Below are 6,474 nucleotides of genomic sequence, written 5' to 3' on the forward strand. Positions count from 1 at the left end.
CAGGGTGAGGTGGAGGGGGGAGCAGGGAGAAAAGAAAATCAAGTTGCTATTTGTCATCACAGAGTTTCCTGAACTCTAAATCCGGGACCCTTTCCATTGAGCACAAACCTCTCAGAAAGCAAAAAGACAGACATGTCAAAACAAATCTAGCAGAGAGGTTTACAATGCCACACAAGTGCCTAAACAGGGCAAACATCAATGCTACATAGAAGGTCTTCATTTGGATCTTGCTTTTGTAAGCCAGATTGCAACAAACTGGTCTATTAATGGTGCTCATTCTGTAATCCATCCCCCCAAGCACATACCAGCTTTCTAAGAGAGGCTTTCCTGAGTTGTCGACTCATGTCCTTGGGATAGTCCCTCATCCCGCAGTTTTGCAATGGCTTAGTCCCTCCCCACTAAGTTTTACATAACCCTGTGCATAGCAGTGATATGACAAATTTAAAATTGCAATATGTAATAATGATCACATCTCACCTATCATCACACAGTCCTGACTTGTCTTACCTTAGCACTGGCTGATACAATGCTACCATCTGATCTGCTCAGTTTGAAAACTATCTTGAACAGCATGAGCTGAGATCCTCCAGCCAGCCACTACACTTTTCCTGTGGCTAAAGAAATTTATAATCCTCACTTGCCTGATCATAGCACTACTTCCTGTAGCAAACAGGTAAGAAAAATGAAGGAGGAGATGAAGAAGAGAAAGGAGATGAAGGAGGAAGGGAGGAAAATATGGAAGAACTCTAATACAGAATACTAGAGGAAGATTCAACAGGATTCAGCTGACAGAGGCTTGGTAATCAGTGTCTGATGACAAATAGTCATTTTGTTAATTCAGTAGAAGTCAAACCACAGCTCCTGCCAGGTTTTAGGATCAGCTGGGGACAAGTTGTTCCCAGCTCCAATTGTTAGCACAGCAGAGACAGTTCATCCAAAGGAAAAACTAATTCTCCCCATAGGCAGGGAGTCTTGGTCTGAAGAGCCCCTATTAAACCCCAGGTGGAGTGTAAACAGCTCTCCTAAATTACAAAACACATGAAAGGATTGTCTTGACCTTTTGTCATCCCCTGGGGTGAGCACTTGCCATAGAGTAGCCACCCATCTGCCCCGTTAACACCTTCTAAGTTTCAGTAGCATACAATATTAAAGCCATTCAGTACCAGGCAGTGCAAAGCTCACCTAATTCACCACGTGGTACAAAAAGCAGCAAGCTGTTGTTACAAATGGCAATACATTGGAACGCATTTCAAGGAAAATGGTACAGACCCATGATTAACAAACGAGCCATGCCAGAATTAGACATTCAATTGCTAGTATCTTACTATTTCATTTGAGTTTTAAACATGAAGCAGTGACATTAGTAACCTCCATTCGGACTGACTAGAGTAATCTCTACTCACAGGTAGCCATTTGGAATTATTGACTCCCATTGACTTGTCAAGAAATTGTCATTTCTGAAATTTCTCATTTAAGTTTGACAAAAATGAAATGGAACATTTTTTGAACACTCCTTTGCAAGCAGGGATATTATCAGCTGCATAGAAAAATTTCTGGAAAAGAATACAAGGAATAGGAAGCAATCAGGGATTAATCGTAAATCTAAGACTAAAAGAAAACTGAGTAATGGAAGCAACAGAATACAAATATATAGAGTGTGTTACTGAGGCAAAGAGAAGGGCAGCCAAAACACAGAATGAATTAGTGCAGTCAAATCAGTTAAGAGAAAATTGGATGGGTTATAACAAATCATGAAAAGAATAAAACTGGAGACAACAAAGGACTTCTAATAAATGAGGAGGCTGCTGAAATTAATGAGGCACATCAAATGGTTGAGATATTGCACTGCTTTACAAAAACGTGTCTTCTGTGAGGCAAGTTGAGAACAGAACTGGCAAGTCATCAAATGGTAGAGATATGTAAAGCATTGTATTGACTGTGGGTAAGAGAGGACTTTTAAACATGACCAGATGTACCTAAGAACTTCTGAGCTCAGGAGAAGTATTTCTTTTTCAAGATATGCATGCCTTGAGAGATACCAAGGTATAGGAGGGGGGGAAAAAGCAAATGTGGTACCATTTTAACAAATACAAAAAAACCCCTTGTGATTATTGTCAGTAAATTAATCTCCAGTTACTGGCCAAATAATGGAACTAAACCATTTCCTGTTCAGGAGATAAGTGAGCTGTGATCTAGAAACATCATAAGTTATAAACTGCACCCGATCATCATTTTAAACATATCTTAAAAAAAACAGGAGGGGGGGGGGGGGAGAGAAGGAAATGGAAATTTTGAAAATTATTTAATAGAATCTTTTGGGGCTTCAATTCACATGTGCATGTATTGTGTTAAGTCACCATAAAACAAAAATCCAGATGAGGAAAAGACAAAGACTGAGGGCCACATTCATTAGGGATTTGCCTGAACTGTTTCACCTTTTGAAAGTCAGTCGGTGGAAAGCAAATAAAGAATATTGATAAAACTGCTGTTTACTGAGCTGAGGAGGTATATCAGGAAATGCAAGCATTATATTTACACTTAAATATTTGCCTAATTATGGGACCATAAATCTGACTTATTCCTGACAAATGTGATGTATTCTACATGTCTTGCCATTAATGAGTTAGCAGGGAAGTAAAACAGCATAACAATTAAAATTACCAGGAGAAAATAAATTAGGAAATATTGCAAATACCAGAAAGAACAAAATAGTAAGGCAGAAGACAAATAGCCCAGGGGCAGGAGGAAGAAAATGAAAAATACTGAAAGGAAATTTAAACTATCTTTCAGAATTCTGATTTGTCACGGCCAAATCATGGCAAAATCGTTGCTGAGAAAACTGAAAAGGTGCACAGCAGATATTAAAGGTGCTTCCTTGTCAATCCTTCTGGCATTCTTTGCCCCAACTCTACTACTCAAAATCCCTCACATCTGCCACAATCCCTGTATTTCATACCCAGCCCCCATATTCTGTACCAGCTGACATGCCTGCCCTGGCCTCACTCTGCCAATCTACTCTAGAAGGGTGACATGTGAGTTAGAACAAGGCAGAGGGTATAACAATATTTCTCTATTCTTGTGATTGACTGGCATTATGATCTTAGTGAAATTACATTCTATGGATTTCCTCAGCTTTGCAACAGGACTGCAGGCTAGTAAAACAAGAATGACTTTCAGATAGTCTTTTGAGAATTAGTTGCTACAGGTAGAGACTTAAACCTTGTATTAGCAGCACTGTAGAAACCCAGAGAACTGTAGCATTTTGCCCAGTCAGTACATGTAACTCTGCTTTCAGTGTGGAGGTTCTTGTTTGGATTTAGCTGCCTGTTCAACCATTATCACTAACATACACTATTCAAGTCTCCTTATTTATTCATCAGTGTTCAGGGAGACGACTAAAATCAGCACAGTTAGAATATGACCTTTTAGTTTCAGTTCATATAAATAAAGTCATGAGATCATATTTCTGCTCTCCCTGATGTGAATAGTTTCATGAACTGAACAGAAATAGAAGCTTTCAGAACTTCTGCAGTCACAAACACAGCATCTCCCCTAAGTGGCTAAACAGCAAAAAGGGCAATTCAACCTCAAAAGGTGAATCGGACCCGTTTACTCAATGAAAAGGATATTAGCAGTACTTGTAATCCTCATTGGTACTGACAGGAAATGTAAGATTTCTGGTTTACTTCCTCCACATCTTCAAGAACAGGAGAAAAAAAAATCATTTTAGCCTAGTACTGAAGTGAACCACTCCTGTCTAGAGCTTTTATTTTACCCAGAGAGATCAAAATACTTTACAGGTATTTATGCAAGAATTATCTCTGCTTCACAGATGGAGTGTGTGAAACAGATTCTAGTGACTTGTTTAGCAGCTTTACATCAAAGGAATGTCAGAACTCTAATTCTGGCTGTGTAATTCTCTGCGGCATGATCTTGACAAAGTTGGATCTAACTTTGAAGCTGGTCTTGCTTTGAATGGGAGATTGTACAAAATGACCTCCAGACATCTCTTTCAATCTAGTAGTATTTTATGATTCTAATTTGCTTTGTATCTTTCAGCTTTCCAGCCTGAACGTACAAATCACTATGCAGTCTTCAAACCCCAGATACAACATATTGTTAGGCTCTGCGCAAAGTCAGTGCTTAATCAGGAACCTAGTAGGACATAGAATTATAAACAACAAAATCTGGTCCTGAGCATTTGAGCATCACAGTATCTGTGGAATGACAACTGAATATCATCACAAGTTTTAAAATAAGTGCTAGCACATAGCACATCATTGTCCTCCAGAGCACAGAACACCCAGCTGTTCTCAATTAGAGCAAGCACCCTTGACTTCACTAACTGTAAATAAGGTTATCTTATTTGTAAAGAAAAAAATACATTCAGCAATAAAGATCACAAATCTATTTTTATAATATCAATTTCATTTAAAAATTCTAAATTTCTCCACTAGTACTGAAAAGGGGAGGTCTCTCCTGTGCTGCAGTTTTATTTGGATGTCTGTCAGCATTCTGTCATAAAGTGGTTTGTTTTCTCTCCTCTAGGAAAAAAAAACTTGAAAGCATAGAAAAATATTAGTTGAGAAGCAAGACAAAATGGATATATTTTAAAGCAAAGAGACAGATGACCTTGTAGTAGGTAGCTTGACTGAAAGAGCTGAAAAAAAAGAGATGAATACCTTGTTAGGCAGCCAGCAGCATTATAAAAATTCAAAAATAAAATCACTGTTAATTCAACTAATATTTTGCAAATCAGTACACGGGGTGGCTGATACCAGTGTCTTTTTGATATCACATTGCTCTGAATAAGTGGTTTTTAATACAGCTCTGTAAAATTATGACTTTTTAAAAAAAAAACAACAATTCTGGCCAGTTACCTTGCAAGTCTTCTGATTTTTGTTGATGTAACTGTGTTTTCATAACTATCTCATTTGCCTTTTAGCAAGGACAACACATCTTCTGATTTGTCAAATGCCAGGGGTTTTGCTAACCATGCTCTAGCATCAATATTCTTCTTTTGTTGTTACTGCTTTCTCTGCAACATTTGCAAGAGATCCTTAAATCCTTGCAAGTACAACATTTTTAAGTTACTTTAATTATTTTAATTTTAACCTTCTTCCAAATTCATTTTTAGAAAAGTTAATGTAAATTGTCACTTTTATATGCTAACTACAGTACCGCTACCTAAGAACCAGATAGTCATTTCTTTAATTCTTTTTGTTCTTCGCCTTTTTTAACCTTCTATTTCAGTACTGCTTGTTTCTTCCAGATTTATTTTCTCTTAGAAGTTCAACAAAATATTTAACCACAAAACTAAACCACAAAACCCACTTTTGATGAGATGAAAAAAAGAAGTCTGGGATCTGTGGAGTACTTCCCCATTTACAGCTAAAAATCAGTTACATGTCATCATGTCTTTTAACGTCTGATCTTTTGAACTGGGATGAACTTGATTAAGCAGTTACCATCACCTACAGTCTTCCCTTCTGTGAAAAGCTATTCCTCCGTAACAATCAAGAAAAGCAAATCTGTAAAACTACTCAAATGTCATAGTTCAGAGTCTGATGTAGTTGATTAATTCACGAGCAAACACAATACCACAGCTAGTACCTTAGGCAGGGAACAGAGGGAGCTGAAGAGCTGACAGGAAAAGAAACCTTCTTCAGAGACAAAGACAGATGGGGAAGTAGCAGCTTAAAGCACCAGAGGTAAAACTGACAGAACCTGTCTGTCAGAGCCTTTGTATATTTTTTAAAAACACATACAAGCTCTGTTTCCTTTGATAAGAGGAACAAGGCACACAGGGATGTTTCTCCAGCAACATACCTCTGGCTCTTTTGCAGAAGCAGGTACCTTGTGCCACTGCCTCTAGGGTCTCATTCAAGAGAAACTATTAACATCCTTTGTGCATTTTTTGGTCTAATGCTTATTTGCCCTCTGCTTTCCATCAGAGAAAAAGCAGCCCAAGGAGCAATAACCTGCAAGGGTGAGTCTGAATGTTTTCTAGCTTCAGCCATCAGAGAAAGGTTTGGGCTTTTTTTTTTTCTTCTAACTGGACTTGAGAGCTGCTTTTTTACCCTTCCACAGAAAAGCTTTTAATTCTTTTATTCTTAGAGTTCATCCACAAGGTAAATTAACAGGAAAAAATTATTGTGGAAACAAGTTGTATGTAGTAGCTATGAAATCTCTCTCTGTGGATGCTCATAGCCAAATGAGGGCACCTTTCCCCAAACTAGTTGCTCTATAAAGACTGGACAGAGAGACTGGATGTAGGACATACCCAGAACATCTACTGCAGTTGTTCAGTACTGGGCTGACTTCAGTGACTGGATTGGGTTTGGCTGCAAGTTTTCCCTTCAAGAACTGTGACCAAAATTAATTTCAGTGATTCATGGGTGGGTTTTTTGGGAGGTGGGGGGTTTGTTGGTTTTTTTGGTTGTTTTGGGTTTGGGGTGTTTTTTTTCAGAGGAG

The sequence above is a fragment of the Egretta garzetta genome, unplaced genomic scaffold (assembly GCF_000687185.1).
Source record: "Egretta garzetta isolate BGI_Z169 unplaced genomic scaffold, ASM68718v1 scaffold258, whole genome shotgun sequence".
NCBI lineage: Eukaryota > Metazoa > Chordata > Aves > Pelecaniformes > Ardeidae > Egretta > Egretta garzetta.